Source organism: Schistocerca serialis, chromosome 7 (genome assembly GCF_023864345.2).
Source record: "Schistocerca serialis cubense isolate TAMUIC-IGC-003099 chromosome 7, iqSchSeri2.2, whole genome shotgun sequence".
In the NCBI taxonomy this organism is placed as follows: domain Eukaryota; kingdom Metazoa; phylum Arthropoda; class Insecta; order Orthoptera; family Acrididae; genus Schistocerca; species Schistocerca serialis.
In genome coordinates this window covers 469101199-469122214 of record NC_064644.1, presented here as the reverse complement: position 1 = coordinate 469122214, position 21016 = coordinate 469101199, and the positions used below count along the sequence as shown (strand labels likewise).

The 21016-nt window shown below is 45.5% G+C and overlaps 1 protein-coding gene and 1 non-coding gene across 2 annotated transcripts in view; both read right to left on the bottom strand.

Annotated features, from left to right (window-relative positions):
- LOC126413150 (uncharacterized) overlaps positions 1–21016 on the bottom strand; it is a 46031-nt gene that overhangs the window by 21180 nt on the left and 3835 nt on the right. The window lies entirely within an intron of this gene.
- On the bottom strand, positions 15708–15781 carry Trnat-agu (transfer RNA threonine (anticodon AGU)). The gene has a single exon. It is a non-coding gene; the product is annotated as a tRNA-Thr (tRNA).

Below are 21016 nucleotides of genomic sequence, written 5' to 3'. Positions count from 1 at the left end.
TTTTGATTAAAGACAGTGGATAAGGCGATAAATCGTATGATGTCTACCTTGCTGGCGGCTGTCGTCGGCGAGTATCAGAGTTGTCTCCATGCCGGCCGGAGTGGCAGTGCGGTTCTAGGCGCTACAGTCTGGAGCAGAGCGACCGCTACGGTCACAGGTTCGAATCCTGCCTCGGGAATGGATGTGTGTGATGTCCTTGGGTTAGTTAGGTTTAATTATTTCTAAATTCTAGGCGACTGCTGATCTCGGAAGTTAAGTCGCATAGTGCTCAGAGCCATTTGAACCAGCCAGTTGTCTGCATGGACGCTCTAATCTTACCCCTGTGGCCCAATACCTTGACGTGATTTCGGCTGCTGCCGTTACTTCTATCCATTGTGTCTTTGACTTTTGGATTTTAATAACGGTTTCGATTGTGTAAATCAAGACTTTCTGCTTTGGATTTTGGAGATGATTGTGTTGACTGTTGAGGCTCGTAGAGCGTTACTGAAGACATCAACGGGCATTGCAGCTTCGGTAGTTGTGAATGGGCAGCTGACGCCCTCGATTCCCATCCGTCAGGGAGTGCCACAGGGGAGTCGGCCGCTATGGCTGAGCAGTTCTATGCGCTTCACTCCGGAACCGCGCTGCTGCTACGGTCGCAGTTTCGAATCCTGCCTCGGTCATGGATGTGTGTGACGTCCTTAGGTTAGTTAGGTTTACGTAGTTCTAAGCCTAGGGGACTGATGACCTCAGATGTTCGTGCTTAGAGCCATTTGAACCATTTTGTCACATGGGAGTCAGCTCTCCATATCTGTTTGTCTTATCTCTGGAACTGCTGCTTCAGAAGGTTGCTTCGCAGCTTCATGGTTGTGCGCTTTCTGGAAGTACCCTCGATGTTCATCCGTACGTTCATGATATGATGGTTTTACTCCGTCGATGTGCAGAGAAACCTCTGCTGAACGCGATCGTCGATGATTATTGCAGAGCTTTGGGAGCCTTACTTAACGAAGGCAAAAGAAAATTCTTTAATTTACGGGATTCCGATGGATCAGTGATCTTGTAGGCCATTGCTGTGGATCGTCACAAGTCAGCAGGAGTTGTTATTGGCCGTTGTCCGCTCCAAATAGTGACGCTCAATTAGAAATCGGTTCAAAATGGCTCTAAGCACTATGGGACTTAACATCTGAGGTCATCAGTCCCCTAGACTTAGAACTACTTAAACTAATCTAAGGACACCACACGCATCCATGTCCGAGGCAGGATTCGAACCTGCGACCGTGGCAGCAGCGCGGTTTCGGACTGAAGCGCCTAGAACCGCTCGGCCATAGCAGCCGGCTGGAAATCGAATAATGATACTGGAACATGAACGACGCTCTCTTACGCTTCTCCAGAAGGCACCATTTTTGGGTACGTATTTGTTGTGCAAGGCCTATTACATCCCACAATGTTTCTTGTTTCCCTCTATGATAGCGTTTTATGGAAGCGTCATATCTTCAGGCTACTATTCGAGATTGTAATGGAGCCACGTTACCTTGGCCTTTCTTACATTAAGAGTAAGGCATTTGTCTTATATGTTCGCCGTATCGTTTTGACGATCTCTGAGTACTTATATGTCTTTACTTTTCGACTGTTCACCTTAGTGAGGCTAGCGAGTGTTGATCCCCGTGTTCACATTGATCGTCTGAATTTTAAGCTGAGACACATTCCAGTGTTCTAACTAGCCATGACCTTATCGGAGGCTGACATTTTACAGCGACCAGTGCTCCTACCCCAGTTCCGTTGAACACTTATCACCGCAAATATCGTGGGAAACTGTTTGGGCCAACATTATCCCCTGGTTCTATCAATGACAGCGGCCTCCTTCTGAAACAATGTGGTTAACAATTTGACTTCCACCAACGAGCGTCTATATTGTGTTGGGATTAGTGACACAGATAAATGCAGAAAGCGTTCGTTCCTAGATGCACTGCAACACCAGTTTACTTGTCGTAGTCGCCCAGCACACTAGCCCTGGCTCAGGAAGCAATTGGCTTTCCTCACTCACTCTGTTGAAGCTGCATATTCCACTATATATATATATATTGCGAGACTTCAAAGAAGAAATAACAAGGCCTAAAACTACATTTAACATGAAACTGGGCTAAGAGACCCCCTTTGATATATCCATCTGGTAAGCATATTCAAGATAGAGCCTTTAAATGCAGCATGTATTTAGATCCTGAGATTCGAATAAAAACGGTCACTACCAATCATAGTTTTTTCCTTTATGTTTCGGCATAGCCTGTTGTCACCTGCAAATACGACTCGGTCAAACGATGAAGCAATATACGAAAACAGGCATTGACTAAAATTTTAAGTAGTCTGAACTCAGTATTCGGTCACAAAAATTTCGATGATTCATTGGATGGTATGTTTAAACTCAGTAAACAGCTTTCTGTGGTAAGAGGCAGTTGACGGCGGCCGCATATCGGTCTCAGGGAGAACGACAACTCCATAGCTAGTGGCACCCGATGAAGGAGAGTAACCTGAGTGTATTGCCTAGCGGCTTGGAGAAGCCGTAAAGTAGGCTGACGTAGACATTGAAGTACAAGAGCCCACGGAGTGTCAAACAGAGCGTTTTAGTAATTAAGAACATGAAACTGATGGGAGGTTTTATTATCTACTTTTGCATGTAACGAGTCTACGAAGGACCGCCACGCGAGTTCAAGGTGGGGCAGTGATCACACCATCTCTACGAGATGAAGTGCCTGCGTTGTCTTTTGTGTACTCTCCACGCGTCGTCGATCTAACAAGGCAACAAATAGTAAATGTTTGCAGCGTAATAAAAACGCGAGAGACCCGTGCAAAACAGAAGAAGAATACGTATACTGATCACTCATTGATATAACGAGCTGTCAAACGGAGACTTACACTCCTTATGTTGCACAGTTTTCAGTAGGAGAAATTGCTGCATTTATGGACCGATATATGGAGACAGTAACAGAAGACAGCCTCACACATCTTGAAGCATCTCAGTTCCATCGTACTCGAGACTGCCATGGCGACCAAGTCTGACTGATATGGAATGTCATGGTCGTAATATAAGATATTTACTTGTAAAAATATGCGCTGGTGTGCAAAACGTAAGGATGAAAATAACTTCCGCGTGATGTGTCACTACCAAGTAACATAGTTCCATGGAACATGGACCATAGATGGAAAGAACTGCTACAGCACCGAACACTACAGTATAGAACAAAACAGAAGGTAACAGAAAGGAATATGCAACGACACGAACAGGAATGACACTTATATTCAAAGACAGTAATTACAATTAAGTCAACACGATTTACGGATATTGTTCTTAATACAGTGTTTCATCACGATGGATGGTAACAGTTCATGCTCCGAAACCTGCTCTCTTACTGGTCACAAGGTTCGTAATGAGTACTTGAGGCAGCACGTTCCATTCTTCAGCCAGCGCTGGAAGCTCATTGGTGCATATGGACGTGCTGCAGTACCACTTACCAACGCATCCCGCTCGTATTCGATGGAATTTCGTCGCGGGAATTGGCAGCTAAGCCCATTCACCAAAAGCTTCTCTGCTTGCACTGTTCGATGCGGTTGCGCATTGCCATCCATACACTGGAGTCAGAGCCGAAAGGACCCCTGAAAAGACGCATATGAGGAAGCATTACAGTGTCATAGTGATACTGACCGCTGAGTGTACAGTGTTCAGAGATTTCGAGGTCAGATCCATCCGTGCAGTATTACACATCATAACTCCTGGACCGTGAAAACGACCGTATTGCCAGGGTTAATTACGCGTTCCCACATCTTGCCACATGGGGGTAGGTCCAGAATCACAACTCACAGAATCTGCTCTCAACCGAGAAGACCACCGGACCCGCTGGTCCATTCCCTATGCTCTTGACACCATCGCAAACTGCGCCGCCTATTTGCGAGTGTCAACAGAACAAATAGTATTTGTCGTCTGGCAAAGAGACGACCCCCATGCAGTTACTGCGCCAGTGTGGAGCAACAGATTGCGTGCCTTGCAGCCCTGTTAATTACCATCTGTCTCACTGTTTTACGTGCATCCCTTCTTGCCTGTTGCACACTGTAGCGGTCATCCGCCGCTGCTGTTAACCGTCGTCGGCCACCTCCTGTCTTTCGGTCATCAGTGCCTATGGGTCGGAACGCTCCCCATGCAGGTGAAACAATGCTTCTCTGAGCAATGCCAAACTCCTGGGCTACACCCGTCTCATTTGGCGCTATAGTTACGCTTACCTCGCGCGATGTGACGTCCAGCTTTCTGTGCAAGACTGGGAGGAGATCTCTGACAAGAAGCTCATGCAGTTTCATTCATTTCCACCCAGTTACTGATACGTCATGTTACTCTATCTGTCTCGTCATAAGTTTTGCATAGCAGAGTACGTTACAATTAATGATTTAATGAATGAAGAACATTTAAAAACAAAATGAATTGAGATTATCAATGTATAGAAATTACTGTGAAATAATCCTTCAAAAAAAACAACAAAAAGTTGAGATCTATATTTAAACGAAAATCAGTATTTAATTTAAAAAATAACATATTTTAATTATAACCAAATAAGTTTGTTAGGCATATGACGGAGAGCAAAAACAATATAACGACGAAGCAAATTTTACTCGTATTTCATGTGAGTGCAATACTTTCCCAAACCATCAGCCTCACAATGAAAATTTCAAACAATTTTATCGGCAAATCTGTTTGAGCCCAGGCCCGATACGGATAACTACATAACTTTCTACATGAACATAGTAACTGTTCCGAAAGAACAGATACCAATGACGACCATGCACCTTCTCTAGAAAGAAATGATAATTAATCGAAACCCTCAGCTCCCAACAGGTGTTGTTGATATACCTCGACGGCGACAGTTGAAAATGTGGATCCCGTCCGGGACTCGAGCCCGGGATCTCCTGCTTACCTGGTAGACGCTCGATCCATCTTCATCTGAGCCACCGAGGGCACAGAGAATAGCGCGACTGCAGGTACTTATCCCTTGCACGTTTCCCGTGAGACCCACATTGGTATCTGTTCTTTTGGAACAGGTACTATCTTCGTATAGTGTAAAGGCTACCCGGCCATTGACCTTCTTCTGTGCGAATGCACACGCTTTGACCGAACTCTTACGGGACTCGTCAGCTTGGTCTGGCGAGAGTAATAAGTGAACGGGCAAATATCCTTTAGGAACATTACGATTGTAGGTTGTGGACAGTTGGGAATGTGGGTCTCACAGGAAGCGTGCAAGGGATAAGTCCCTGCAGTCGCGCTGTTATCTGTGCCCGCGGTGGCTCATGTGAATAGAGCGTCTGCCATGTAGGTAGGAGATAGCGGGTTCGAATCCCGATCGGGGCACACATTTTCAACTGTCCCAATTGACACATGTTGACAGCTGAGGGTTTCGATTAATTATCATTTCTTACATAACTTTCTCTTTTTTGGGGGAGGAAGGGGTCATTAATCTTCTGAATGGTTCGGTGTTGTCCGCCACGATTTCTTCTCATGCGCTGTCCTCTTCATCTCAGAGTAGCACTTGCATCCAATGTTCTTAATTACAAGTAGTTAGTAGATATATGACAAGTTCTATCATCCTGCACAGTTTTTGCCTTCTACAGCTCCCTCTAGTCCTGTGGAAGTTATTACCTGCTATCTTAACAGACCCCTTATTAGACTGTTCCATTTTCTTATCTCTGTTACCTTATCTCTATATGCTCCTTTCCTCGAGCATTCTGCTTAGAATCTGCCCATTGCATACCTTACCAATCCACCTAATTTTCAACATCCTTCTACAGCACCACATCTCAAACGCTTCGATTCTCTTTTGTTCCGGTTTTCACAAAGTCCATGCTTCACTACCATAAAATTCTGTGCTCCAGACATACATTCTCAGAAGTTTTTTTCCTCAAATTAACGCAGATATTTGATACAATTAGACTTCTTTTGTCCAAGAATGCCATCTTAGCCTGCTCTAGTCAGTTTTTCATGTACTGCTTGCTTCATCCGTCATTACTTCCAATTTAACAAAATACCTTCACACCACACACCTCGTGAACACCAGTCTTGATCGTCATTTCTTTTGTTTTCCGTCTTTCCCTTAGTTGCTCTAAATTCGTGAAGGTATGTTCCGCTAAACCAAACATCAAGACTGATCCGTGGAGCTATGTTCTGTCTATGCAACCAATTGAAGGCAGTTTGTTTATTGCCATATGCGATTTGCTTCTTTTATTTGGGAAACAACTTCAGTGGCCTGTACTACATGTTTCTTTTTATACATACAATAAACGTATTATGTGTTAGATACAAATATGCTGCTATGAGCAGCAATACACGACAAAATGTAACACAGCCGCATGTTGTATCTACCACATGATATGTTTATTGTGTGTATAAAAAGAAACATGTACTACAGGCCACTAAAGATGCTCCCCAAATAAAACAAGCGAAACGCATATGGCGCTAAACAAACTGCCTTCCACTAGTTGCATAGACGGAACATACCTCCACGGACCAGTCTTGATGTTTAATTTAGCGCTAATCTCATGAGTACTTCCTATTACTCAAATCTCCGTTCATTTTCTGCGCTCATTGAGTCGTTAATTCCATTCAAAACGTCACGTAATTCTTCGCTTTCACTTAAGATAGCAGCCAATCACTGTGAAAGAGCGGTTCCAGGCGCTTCAGTCTGAAACCGCGCGACCGCTACCGTCGCAGGTTCGAATCCTGCCTCGGGCTTGGATGTGTGTGATTGGTTAGTTAAGTTTAAGTAGTTCTAAGTTCTAGGGGACCGATGACCTCAGATGTTAAATCCCATAGTTCTGAGAACTATTTGAACCATTTTTTGAACTCAAGATAGCAATGTCATCAGCAAATATGACCACTGGTATATTTCACCCTGAATTTTAATTCCAGTGCTGTATCTTTGTTTTGTTACCCTCTTGTGTCACAATTTCTTGGAAGTCTAGACTGAACAGTAGGAGTGAAAAACTGCATCCATGTCTTGGACTTTATTCTTGGTATCCGTCCTTATGGTTCCCTATTTGTTTTTTACTGTTTGTATATTATCCGTCTTTAACTGTAACTTAACTCCCACTCTCCTCGGAATTTCGAACGTCTTGCACCATTTTACATTGTACAACTTTTTTACTAGATCGACAGATGCTATGAACTCGTGTTGATTTTCCTTAATTCTTGCTGCCATTACCAAGAAAAACATCATAACTGTCTCTCCGGTACCTTTATCTTTCCAAACCAACCGGATTACCATCTAACAGATCTTCAATTTTCTTTTGCATTCTTCTGTATATTATTTTAACAGAAACTTCAGTGCATTAGCTGTTAAGCCGAATGTGCGATATTTTTCGCACTTAGTGCGCATGCTGTCTACGTGACTGTATGGATGTTATTTTACCGAAAATTTTTTGGTATATCTCTAGTCTCATAGCTTATCAAACCAACCTGAAAAGTCCTTAGGTTGCCAGTGCCCCCAATGATTTCAGAAATCCCGAATGTATGTTGTACATACTTACCATCTTGTTTCATCTCAAATGTTGCAAAGCTCTGTTAAGCTATGACACTATTCCTGAATCACCTATATCTCCCATATCGACTTACATTTCTTCTCGTATCAGGTCATCAAACAGCTCTATCCCGTTGCAGAGGCCTTCAATATACTCTTTCGACCTATCTGCTCTCTCCTCTACGGTTAACAGTGAATCTCCTCTTGCAATCTTAATGTTGACGCCTCTTCTTTTAATTTCATTTAACGATGTTACGATTTTTCTTTATGCTGAATCAGTCTTTCCGCCGTCCATCCTTTTTCTCTCTCTCATCGATTTTCTCAAATGTTTCCTGCGACCATTTCGCTTTAGCTTGCCTGTACATCCTATTTATCTAAGTCCTAAGTGACATATATTTCTGTATTCCTGGCTTTTCCTGAGCGTTTCTGTGTTCCTTCTTTCGTCGATCAATTGTAGTATTTCCACTTTTACCCATTGCTTCTGCGCAGTCTCACTTCCGTCGGCCGTCGTAATTTAATATATTATTATTGTTGTTTTGATTTTTTGATTGTTGCCGACTTACGTGGTGGGCCTTAATAAAAATGATATTTCATTCAATTTTGATTTACGGTTAAATGTTTTTGTGAAGTTCTCCTTTTTAACAATATTAATCTCAAATTATTTGTTACGTTAATGAATGTTAGACTCGCTGAATCTTAAAACATGAGCATACAAGTTGAACAATGGAATAAACTTTTCATATCAATTTCCTCGGCTAGTCAGTTCACTTTAAAGCAAGAAATCTTTAGTTATTAATTACAATTGCGGCCCACACACGCGCGAGAGTATTTTTTCTTACCTCCGTAACCATTGTATTGTAGTCGGAGTCCTGGCTCTGGCTGTTGGCTATGGTACTGAAAGTAAGAATCTTAAAGCTACGTATTACTGAAACGTCGTGCGGCTGTGGAGAAAAATTAATATTATGTTAATAGCGGGCGAGTTTTTCGCTTCCGCTAATTTTTCGTAAGTTAATATCGCCACGTAATGGCGTCGTTGGCTTGAATGCAGGGTAATTCAAGGAAGGCGGACATGAAATCGGAATCATCTCTTACAAATTGAAAGTGCACAATAATATTAAGTCAATGTATTATCTGTTTAACTCATACAAATATGCTTACATTTGCCAGCACTCGAAAGATGTCCGTCTACACGCAATCAAGACAAGAGAAGAAGTGAAGACGACTAAAAAATTAACAAAAGAGCGTATCTTGTTATCTCTTTAGATCATTTTGTTACATTTCCTTGCACTCGAAACCCACCCAGAGAAATTATTGTTTTACGGTTACATGATAAAAATATATTATTCGATTTTTAAATGCCTCTTCTTTATAAATACTGTTTTTTAAGTCTTTTCGTAATGTAGCACTGGTGACGCTATAGCAGTTACCTTTCTTGTACCTACGTGATCCAATCACATTAATGTGACCACCGCCTATGTCTGACGTCGACGCGACGAGTAACAATCATTCACAGACGACAAGTGGCAACACGAGCAGTGGTGGATATAAAAAGCGTGTCGTGGGGACGCGGAAAACAGTGGAGTCGTTGTTGTAATCCGGAAACGGAGCGATTTATCTGACATCCTAAAGAGTGTGATCATTGGCTTTCAGACCTAGCGTGGAAGTATTTCTAAATCGACTAAGTTTCTCAACTTTTCGGGTACCGCAGTGGTTAAAATACAATGTACATGGCAAAATGGCACTATCAAAACCGGCGCTAAGGCAACTGTTGCACACCATGGGCCAGTAATGACACCGGTCAACGACGGATGCGGAGACGTGTACGGGTGAAAGGAGGTGCAACTGTTGAGAAACTGACCGCCCAGATGGGCCAAGGGCCTACCAGCAGTGACTTCTCAACGACCGCCCAGCGAACGTTGCGGCGTATGGGCCTCCGCAGCAGGTGCCGGGTTTATGCACTCTTGCTGACTGCTGTTCATCAGCGACGAAGGCTGGAATTTGCACTCCAGTACCGCATGGGACGTCCACTTAGGGGCAACAGGTGGCGTTTTCTGAAGACGGTTAACTTTTTATGCTCCATCGAACAGATGACCGTTGAATCCTCGGAAGGGTCCACGTTGGAGGGGGGGACGGATCGTCTGGGGAATATTTTGACGGCATTCTGGAAGGCGTAATGGATCAACACAAGTATGTCCACCCCCACATCCAGTGTCACACAGTCTGTAGTATACTTTCGTGGTTCCGGGAGCACCACGATGAGTTTACCGTACTCCCCTGAGCATCGCACTCCACGGATTTAAACCCAATCGAGAATGTGTGGGACCACCTCGATCATGCTGTTCGCACCACGGATTCTCAACCGAGAAACCTGGCGCATCTGGCCACGGTACTGAAGTCGGTATGGCACCACATTCGTGTCGGGACCTTCCAGAATTACCTTCCTGTACCTCTCGTATCGGGCCGCGCTGCAAATGTGTTATTCAGGTCGTTGACAGGCGGTCACATTAATGTGATTGGACAGTGTATGGTTGTCTGTTCAACATGTGATTGCTTTTTTAGAGATTTCTGTACCTCTTCAACTGAATCATCTACTGTGGTACTGAATGAAACAATGAAATTACTGTGAAATCTAGACCTTTAGCTGTTTACAGGCGTTGATAAATGTCAACGGAGACAGTTGAAAATGTGTGCCCCCGACCGGGACTCGAACCAGGGATCTCCCGCTTACATGGCAGACGCTCTATCCCACTGCGCCATCGAGGACACAGAGCACAGTGCGACTGCAAGGACGCTCCGCGTGAGACTTACATTTCCAACGTACTGTCCACATACTACATTTGTAGTGCCCCTGCCAACTATACTCATTACTAGCGGCAGTCAATCTACCGATTCCCGTAAGAGTTTGAGCAATGTGAGCGCATCCGCACTGAAGTAGATCATTGGCCGGTAAGCCTTATCTATATGAAGATGGTATCAGTTCTTTCGGACATGTCCAAAAGAGCAGATACCATCTTTATATTCATAATGTAGTACTGGTTATCGCAGTATTCGCAGCCTTAGAGAACCGAAACGCACCCATCATTCTTTACCAGCTTAATACCCATGATTTTTTTTTTAATATTGGTTCTGCCGAGCGATTCTCTTAAACTACAGCCTACTCTTCATAATTCCCAAATTCTGAACTGAATCTACGTCAGCTGTTGAGTACGCCTTATAATCTATTGTCTTGTTTCTAAATCACTGCCTGACCATGATGTAATTCAACCCGTTTTCAAGTATAGTTTCCCCTCTTGTCACGTCTGAACACTGTTCGCTATTACTCACTGAAATTTATTGCAAGACTCAGTTAGTCTTTGTCTTCCCTTACTCCCACTACCGAGCCCATATGCTCCCGTAACTCTTTCTTCTATTCGCTCTCCTATTACAGCGCTCCAGTCTCTCGTGATTATTACATTGTCGTCTCCTTCTGTATTCTGTATTACACCTTCAAGTATTTTTCTCTGCCTCTTCATCCTCTGCTTATAATGTTGGCATGTACAGGGTGTTTCAAAAATGACCGGTATATTTGAAACGGCAATAAAAACTAAACGAGCAGCGATAGAAATACATCGTTTGTTGCAATATGCTTGGGACAACAGTACATTTTCAGGCAGACAAACTTTCGAAATTACAGTAGTTACAATTTTCAACAACAGATGGCGCTGCGGTCTGGGAAACTCTATAGTACGATATTTTCCACATATCCACCATGCGTAGCAATAATATGGCGTAGTCTCTGAATGAAATTACGCGAAACCTTTGACAACGTGTCTGGCGGAATGGCTTCACATGCAGATGAGATGTACTGCTTCAGCTGTTCAATTGTTTCTGGATTCTGGCGGTACACCTGGTCTTTCAAGTGTCCCCACAGAAAGACGTCACAGGGGTTCATGTCTGGCGAATAGGGAGGCCAATCCACGCCGCCTCCTGTATGTTTCGGATAGCCCAAAGCAATCACACGATCATCGAAATATTCATTCAGGAAATTAAAGACTTCGGCCGTGCGATGTGGCCGGGCACCATCTTGCATAAACCACGAGGTGTTCGCAGTGTCGTCTAAGGCAGTTTGTACCGCCACAAATTCACGAAGAATGTCCAGATAGCGTGATGCAGTAATCGTTTCGGATCTGAAAAATGAGCCAATGATTCCTTTGGAAGAAATGGCGGCCCAGACCAGTACTTTTTGAGGATGCAGGGACGATGGGACTGCAACATGGGGCTTTTCGGTTCCCCATATGCGCCAATTCTGTTTATTGACGAAGCCGTCCAGGTAAAAATAAGCTTCGTCAGTAAACCAAATGCTGCCCACATGCATATCGCCGTCATCAATCCTGTGCACTATATCGTTAGCGAATGTCTCTTGTGCAGCAATGGTAGCGGCGCTGAGGGGTTGCCGCGTTTGAATTTTGTATGGATAGAGGTGTAAACTCTGGCGCATGAGATGATACGTGGACGTTGGCGTCATTTGGACCGCAGCTGCAACACGGCGAACGGAAACTCGAGGCCGCTGTTGGATCACCTGCTGCACTAGCTGCGCGTTGCCCTCTGTGGTTGCCATACGCGGTCGCCCTACCTTTCCAGCACGTTCATCCGTCACGTTCCCAGTCCGTTGAAATTTTTCAAACAGATCCTTTATTGTATCGCTTTTCGGTCCTTTGGTTACATTAAACCTCCGTTGAAAACTTCGTCTTGTTGCAACAACACTGTGTTCTAGGTGGTGGAATTCCAACACCAGAAAAATCCTCTGTTCTAAGGAATAATCCATGTTGTCTACAGCACACTTGCACGTTGTGAACAGCACACGCTTACAGCAGAAAGACGACGTACAGAATGGCGCACTCACAGACTGCGTTGTCTTCTATATCTTTCACATCACTTGCAGCGCCATCTGTTGTTGAAAATTGTAACTACTGTAATTTCGAAAGTTTGTCCGCCTGAAAATGTACTGTTGTCCCAAGCATATTGCAACAAACGGTGTATTTCTATCGCTGCTCGTTTAGTTTTTATTGCCGTTTCAAATATACCGGTCATTTTTGAAACACCCTGTATATCTGAATTATTGTCGTTGGCATTAGCCTACCGTCGATTCTGATAGCAATAATGCAATCACTGACCGTTCATAACTCACTATCTGCCATACTTTCCCATTCGTGATGAATGCTACTCCTATTACACCATTCTATGCTGTTTATATCATCCCATTTTTGTCACAACGCCGGCCGCGGTGGTCTAGCGGTTCTAGGCGCTCAGTCCGGAACCGCGCGACTGCTACGATCGCAGGTTCGAGTCCTGCCTCGTGCATGGATGTGTGTGATGTCCTTAGGTTAGTTAGGTTTAAGTAGTTCTAAGTTCTAGGGGACTGATGACCACATATGTTAAGTCCCATAGTGCTCAGAGCCATTTGAACCATTTTTTTGTCACACCAGAGATACTTATCTTCTATCCATATCACTTAACTAACCCTCATTATATCTAGACTGATCGTTTGCACATCCATTTTCAATTTCTCTAACATCCCTTCCATATTCAGATCTCTGACACTCCACTCTCCGATTCGCAGAATGTTATTCAGTCTTCTTCATACGGTAGCCTTCCCCTTGACAGTGCCCTTCCATACATTCGAATGGTAGACCAATCCGGATTCTTTTTCCAATGGGAAAATCATCATTGTACTTCATAACTTAGTTGCTTTAAATTATCACTTTCAGTACTAGGTGAACCCAAAATTTCTCGATAAAAAAGTCACGGTGGTCGGTTGACAATGCAGTGGCATCTCGAGTCAGTTATCTGTCAGGCGCTAGGGATCTTAAGAGATCTCTTAGGTTAACTGTAATATAAGGGGCGATCAGAAAGTTTCCATTTGAAAGCTGTACAGTCCAGAATCGGTATGCCAATCAGACAGAATCGCCGTGAGCAGTGAGGAAATCATCGCACCGCATCAAGTTGAAGATTGGTAAAACATTGTGCTCTGCTGAGTAAATAGGTCCGTAACTGCCTGTTGTACATCCTCGTACGACGGGAATTGTCGACTCACCAAGGCCTTTCTTAAGGGACCGAAGGGGTGGTAATCTCATGGTTAGAGATGAGGGCTACAGAGTGGATGCTCGAGTGTCTCGAGTATCGATTGTAATGTATGAGACTGGTCTCCCATACCGACTGCTGCTTTCCGTCGAATCGCGACAAGCACGGTGGTTTTCGACACACATGCTGCCCCATATACATTCTTCCTTCTCCGATGGATGTCGACCGAGCTTTGTTCTTCGGCAGCCAGATTAACAGCATGTTGGTCCTACCTGGACGCATTTGGTAATAACGTTGCCATAGTTCACGATGCCACATTTACCATACATCAGAAAGGCTCGAACGTCACACTAATCCCTTGTCTATAAGTTGGTGCTTATAGATCCTCATCGTAATCGCACTACATTGCATATAGCTGCAGCAACAACGCCCACAAACGGAAACTTTCTGGTCGCCCCTCACACATCTGTAACTAATGAAGTTATCTGAAAATGGCTTTCCCCAGCAGATACTGTGTGTGAATGCAGAACGTTAACGTTTGTATGCAAATTAGTTTGGACGAAATGAGATACTGAAGAAATCGGAGTCAGCGAGCTCTTAGCCTCTTACTCACTTCTAGTTGCCAAAATCACGTAAACCAATCTTGTCAATTTTGTCTACTGAAGTGCCATGCATTTCACCGGGTTGGACTGGACATTTGACGCTCGAAATTACAGACAATGAGAAATGAATTTACAGTGTGACGCACGAAATGTGTTACCAATTGTTTCTTTCACAATTTAGGACGCTCATTAGATATCCCGCTGGGATCTCTACATCAGTACCATCAGAGCTTGGAAAAACAAATTTACGAAATGACGTGTAATTCACGATACTGCCGCTAGGAGATTAGTAAGCAGCAATGGCTGACAATGGAAGACTGACGACACAGCAACGATCGGCAATTGTGTTACTTTTTCATGAAACGGAAAGCCTTGTTATGACTTTGTCACTTTGTGACTTGTCGTTTTCGACAACAGTTTAACACACGATGGGTCCCTTGCAAGAAGACCATCCACAGGTTGTACGATAAATTTGCACAGGAAGGATCAGTATTGGAAACGAAGCGACCTAGGCCTAAGCCTGTTTGTTCGCCGGAGGATATTGAAGCGGTACGAGTTGCTGTACAGAGAAGTCCCGGGAAATCGTGCAGAAAGGCAGCAGTCCAATTGGGAATATCCAGACGCTCCGTTCAACGTATTCTTAAAAGTGACCTCCATATGTACCCATACAAGATGACCTGTGCACAGAAGCTCACTGAAGAACACAAGCAGCAGAGACTACTGTTTGCTCAGTGGGCGGAGGATAGGGAAGAAACTCTCAACAATGTTTGGTTTTCAGACGAGGCGCATTTTCATTTAGACGGTGTGGTTAACAAACAAAATGTACGCTTTAGGGCCACTGAAAACCCACAAGTGCTTCACGAACGACAACATTATGCTCCGAGGATTACAGCGTGGGCAGCAATTTCCAGTCACGGACTTATTGGACCCTTTTTCTTTGAAGAAACTGTGAACAGCGAGCGTTATTTGAGCATGCTTCGCAATAGCTTCATTCCACAGCTTCTTGCTACTGCCTTGCCCTTCAACACGCAGTGGCTCATGCGAGATGGAGCAAGGCCACGTACTGCAAACACTGTGTTGGAGTTTTTACACGAGCATTTCGACATGCGGATCATTTCACTCAGGTTTCCAGGTCGCTTCAATGACGGACAAAATTTCCCCCCCCCCCCTCCAATAGTGCAGACCTCAATCCAAGTGACTTATCTCTTTGGGGGGTACCTAAAGGAAAAAATTTTCCCGAAACGTCCAGGTGATGTAATGGTGCTCAGTATACTTATTCTTCAAGCTTGCAGTGAAATTACGGAAGATATGTGCCGTAGGGTAATCACTAACTTCAGTGTTCGTTTGAAGGAAGTTAGGAAACGAAATGGTGGAGATACTGAGCATGTGCTAAGTTAGAACAAATCTCCATGGACGGCTCTTCATTGCAGTATATGTACATTACCTTATTACAATGAAATGAACACCCTTAGTTGCTTACAGGCGTTGACATACGCCAACGAGGACAGGTGGTAATCTGTGCCCCGACCGGGACTCGAACCCGGGATCTCCTGCTTACTTGGCAGACACTCTATCCATCTGAGCCACCGAGGACACAGAGGATAGCGCAACTGCAGAGATTTATCTCTGGCACGCCTCCCACGAAACTCACATTCTCAACGCATTGTCCCGCACTACATTCGTAGTGCCCGCGCCCATTATACTCATTACTCGCGGCGCGTTGCCGATTCCCGTTAGAGTTCGAGCTCTGTTTGTGCATTCGCACTGAAGAAGAAGATGGTCAAGGGGCCGGTGAGCCTTAACTATATATTTACTAAGATGGTATCTTGGCCTCCTGATCATCTTCTTCTTCTGTGCGAATGCACAAACAGAGCCCGAACTCTTACAGGAATCGGGAACGCGCCGGGAACGCGGCGCGAGTAATGAGTGTAATGGACGGGGGCACTACGAATGTAGTGCGGGACAGTGCGTTGAGAATGTGGGTTTCGCGGGAGGCGTGCCAGAGATAAATCCCCGCAGCCGCGCTATCCTCTGTGTCCTCGGTGGCTCAGATGGATAGTCTGCCTTCGGCAGTGACACAGTGCGGACCGTGTTGCCCGCCGGCCGCGCTGTGGTGCGCGCGCCTGTTTGTTTACGCCGGAGCGGCTTCGCGTGTGCAGTGTTGTGAGTCTAGAACGAGATGGTACACTCGTACAGAAAAACGACTTTGAAGTTCAGGTTTGCGAACGACTATACACCACCAAAGGCACACGAGATTGAACGTTTTTTAAAAGAAGAGGTAAAAATCGATCCACAGGAAATCGTGGGAATCCATTTATCGATCGTTTCAAGCGTCGTCTATGTCAAGCTTGTTGACGAGGCTGCTTGCGAAAGACTTCTACAACGATCACCGAACGGGTATCGTTTCTGTCATGCCGACGGGAATGTTGGTGCGGTTACGGTCGAACACGCGGGAATGGGGATCCGCACTACACGAGTCTTCGAACTTCCGTTTGAGGTCCCGTCTGAACTTGTTATCGACGCCTTTAGACCATACGGTACAGTTCTATCCCGAAAAATGGACGAGTTTTACCTCATACCTCATACCTCGTCCTAAATGGGGTGCGACAAATACGGATAGAACTGCGAAAGCACGTTCCCTCTTATTTGTACATAGGAGGTTGTCGAGCGATTATAATCTATGATGGACAACCTCGCACTTGCTCGGGGTGCGGGAAAGAAGGTCACGTCCGCTCGGAATGCCTCCAGCGACGTTTAGTGCAAACTCCACGGGATGACGTTCAGGCGCCACAACCGACGACTGTCTTACCGCTGACCTTTGAGGAAGCCCTGAGAGGCGACGTGAGGGAGATTTCCGATGGGCACCAGCAGCTGCCCCCTATAGAGAACATGGACACCAGCGGACTAGAACTCCGACCACCGGTTCCACCACAGCAGACACAGGACACCACACAAGAGATGCAGCTGACGGCCGCTCCAGACTCAACCGTGGTGGCTGCCGGTGCTTCCACCGAGGGCGTGGTAGGCCAGGCCCAAGACGGAGGATACGCAACCCCAACACCCGAGGCGGAAGCAAGGCAGCGGAAACAGCGTTCGCCGAAGAGAAGAAAGAAGCGTCGACTGACTTCTGCTGACGATAGCCATAGTCGCGAGAGGACAGTGGACGACAACGACAGTATCGACCTGAGACCAGTGGATTCAACGGATACCGAGATGACGATGCAGGAATTGCACGGCGACGATAACTTGAACTCTCCTTCTGGTGACCGGAAGGCAGAAGTGGAGATGACAACTGTTCAACATCAGAGCGGTGAAAACGTTGCCTACCATCCTTCGGCCAGTTCCGGAAATATGCTGGGGGACTGGGCGCAAGAAATGGACCAATAGGAGCAGGATGAAGACACGAACGCGACGATTGAGGATAGTCCTGGCCAGACGCCGGGAGGGGCCGGGGAATGTTGAACAACTTGACTTGGTGTAGTGAGGAGCGGCGGGGGTGCCGATAGCCGACAGCAGTTCGGTTTTCAACACCATCGCTTGATGACACCCCCCTACAACTGATGAACACACGCCAGGCGTACCGCATTGCAACGATAAACATTTATGGCATTCGGACACCACTTAAAATTCAAATGCTGAAAGATATGTTACGCGCTGCGGACGTGGATATTGTATTCCTACAAGAAGTGCGTTTCACATCGCCGCCAGAGTTCTACGGCTACGAAGCACATTATTCAGTGCACGATGAAAGTGGATGCGGTGTGGCGATCCTCACCAGGGAAGGAATAGGACCGGAGGAAGCCATGTCTCTCCCTTCGGAACGTGGCATAGCGATCACTGTCGGCGGCGTTCGTTTCATCAATTTATACGCGCCATCTGGCTCCACAAAACGAAGAGAAAGGGCGACCTTTTACACCGAAGAGATAGCACCATTGTTCGCTGGACGCTATGATAACTATATAGTAGGCGGTGACTTTGTGTCGTCGACCAAAAGGACCAAGTACCTCATTATGTGCCATGCATGGAACTGCGTGCTTTGATTACCGAAATGGCGCTTCTGGATACCTGGGAACTGCAGCATGGCGACAGACGGGGTCATACGTTTGTAACGGGACACTCGGCGAGCAGACTTGATAGAGTGTATGTGACACGAGCTCCACGGACTGCGATACTGGGTGCCGAAATCTGGCCAGCGGCTTTTACGGATCGTATGGCGTACGTCTGTACGATTTCACTAACTCGTCAGTAGATATGGTGGAGTAAGGGTCACTGGAAAATGAATAGTTCACTTTTACGTGACGCTGCATGTCGCCGGTGGATAGAGGCGGTCTGGGAGACCAGCGTTCGCCGCCAACGAGCATCCACCTCGGTTCTCCAGTGGTGGATCAAATGCGCAAAACCAACGTTACGGAGAACGTTGATACGATACGGGCAGGACAAATCGCAGTGGAGCCGCACGACGGCTGATTTTTATTTTACAGCCCTGAGGGAGCTGATGACCCAACAGCCATCGCCGGAAAGGCACACGCCGATGCGCAGGATAAAAGCCAAGTTATTACAGCTGACGAGACTAAGAATGGAAGGGATGATGGTCCGGGCAAGATTGGCGGACACAGTTGCTGCCGAAACCCCCTCCATGCACCACGTAGTACGTGAACGCCAACGACGACGAAGGACATTGATCAGGGCACTAATCTCTAAAACTGGCCAGCAAGTTGTGAACCAGCGTGATATTGCGCATGTGTTTACTGACTATTTCCGCCAGTTACATGGACCTGTACAAGTGAACCACGAGACACTACATGATCTCATCTCGGAAATGCCAGATAGAGGACCACCACTGGATGCAGAGGCTTTCATCACAGCAATAACAGAGGACGAGCTGACAGACGCAATTGCCAGGAGGGCTCCGAACAAGTCCCCAGGACAGGACGGCTTCCCAATTGAATTTTACCGCGCCTTTGCATACCTCATGGGACGGACCTGGATTCAGATGTACAACGAACTCCTGTTACCGCAGACTGAGATGCCCGCCGAATTCACGGCGGGTATCATCATCCCAATACCCAAACCACCCGGTGGCAGAAGGCCAGGAGATTATAGACCACTCACTCTCTTGAACTGCGACTATAATATTTTCGCTCGCATCCTTGGGGCTCGCCTGCGGTCTTCAATTTCTGATACTCGGCGGTAAGAGTAACGTACATACGGCGCTCGGTGACTACCAAGATATCATCGCATTAGCAGCGGCATGCCGAGTGCGTGGGGCACTAGTCGCTATTGACAGAGTGGATCACATATCCTTTTGCACGCAGTGATGGGCAGGTTGGGAATCCCACAGGCCTTCATTCTAGTGATCATGCGACTGTTACACGGCGTGCGATCAAAGGTCTCGGTGAATGGGTGGGGCACTGACTACATTGTTATTTCAAGGTCAGTTCGTCAAGGTTGCCCCCTTTCGAGTTCTACGGCTACGAAGCACATTATTCAGTGCACGATGAAAGTGGATGCGGTGTGGCGATCCTCACCAGGGAAGGAATAGGACTGAAAGCAAGGGGAAACTACAGCCGTAATTTCTCCCGAGGACATGCAGCTTTACTGTATGATTAAATGATGATGGCGTCCTCTCGGGTAAAATATTCCGGAGGTAAAATAGACCCCCATTCGGATCTCCGGGCGGGGACTACTCAAGAGGATGTCGTTATCAGGAGAAAGAAAACTGGCGTTCTACGGATCGGAGCGTGGAATGTCAGATCCCTTAATCGGGCAGGTAGGTTAGAAAATTTAAAAAGGGAAATGGATAGGTTGAAGTTAGATATAGTGGGAATTAGTGAAGTTCGGTGGCAAGAGGAACAAGACTTCTGGTCAGGTGACTACAGGGTTATAAACACAAAATCAAATAGGGGTAATGCAGGAGTAGGTTTAATAATGAATAGGAAAATAGGAATGCGGGTAAGCTACTACAAACAGCATAGTGAACGCATTATTGTGGCCAAGATAGATACGAAGCCCACACCTACTACAGTAGTACAAGTTTATATGCCAACTGGCTCTGCAGATGACGAAGAAATTGAAGAAATGTATGATGAAATAAAAGAAATTATTCAGATTGTGAAGGGAGACGAAAATTTAATAGTCATGGGTGACTGGAATTCGAGTGAATGAAAAGGGAGAGAAAGAAACATAGTAGGTGAATATGGATTGGGGCTAAGAAATGAAAGAGGAAGCCGCCTGGTAGAATTTTGCACAGAGCACAACATAATCATAACTAACACTTGGTTTAAGAATCATGAAAGAAGGTTGTATACATGGAAGAACCCTGGAGATACTAAAAGGTATCAGATAGATTATATAATGGTAAGACAGAGATTTAGGAACCAGGTTTTAAATTGTAAGACATTTCCAGAGGCAGATGTGGACTCTGACCACAATCTATTGGTTATGACCTGTAGATTAAAACTGAAGAAACTGCAAAAAGGTGGGAATTTAAGGAGATGGGACCTGGATAAACAGAAAGAACCAGATGTTGTACAGAGTTTCCGGGAGAGCATAATGGAACAATTGACAGGAACGGGGGAAAGAAATACAGTAGAAGAAGAATGGGTAGCTTTGAGGGATGAAGTAGCGAAGGCAGCAGAGGATCAAGTAGGTAAAAAGACGAGGGCTAGTAGAAATCCTTGGGTAACAGAAGAAATATTGAATTTAATTGATGAAAGGAGAAAATATAAAAATGCAGTAAATGTAGCAGGCAAAAAGGAATACAAACGTCTCAAAAATGAGATCGACAGGAAGTGCCAAATGGCTAAGCAGGGATGGCTAGAGGACAAA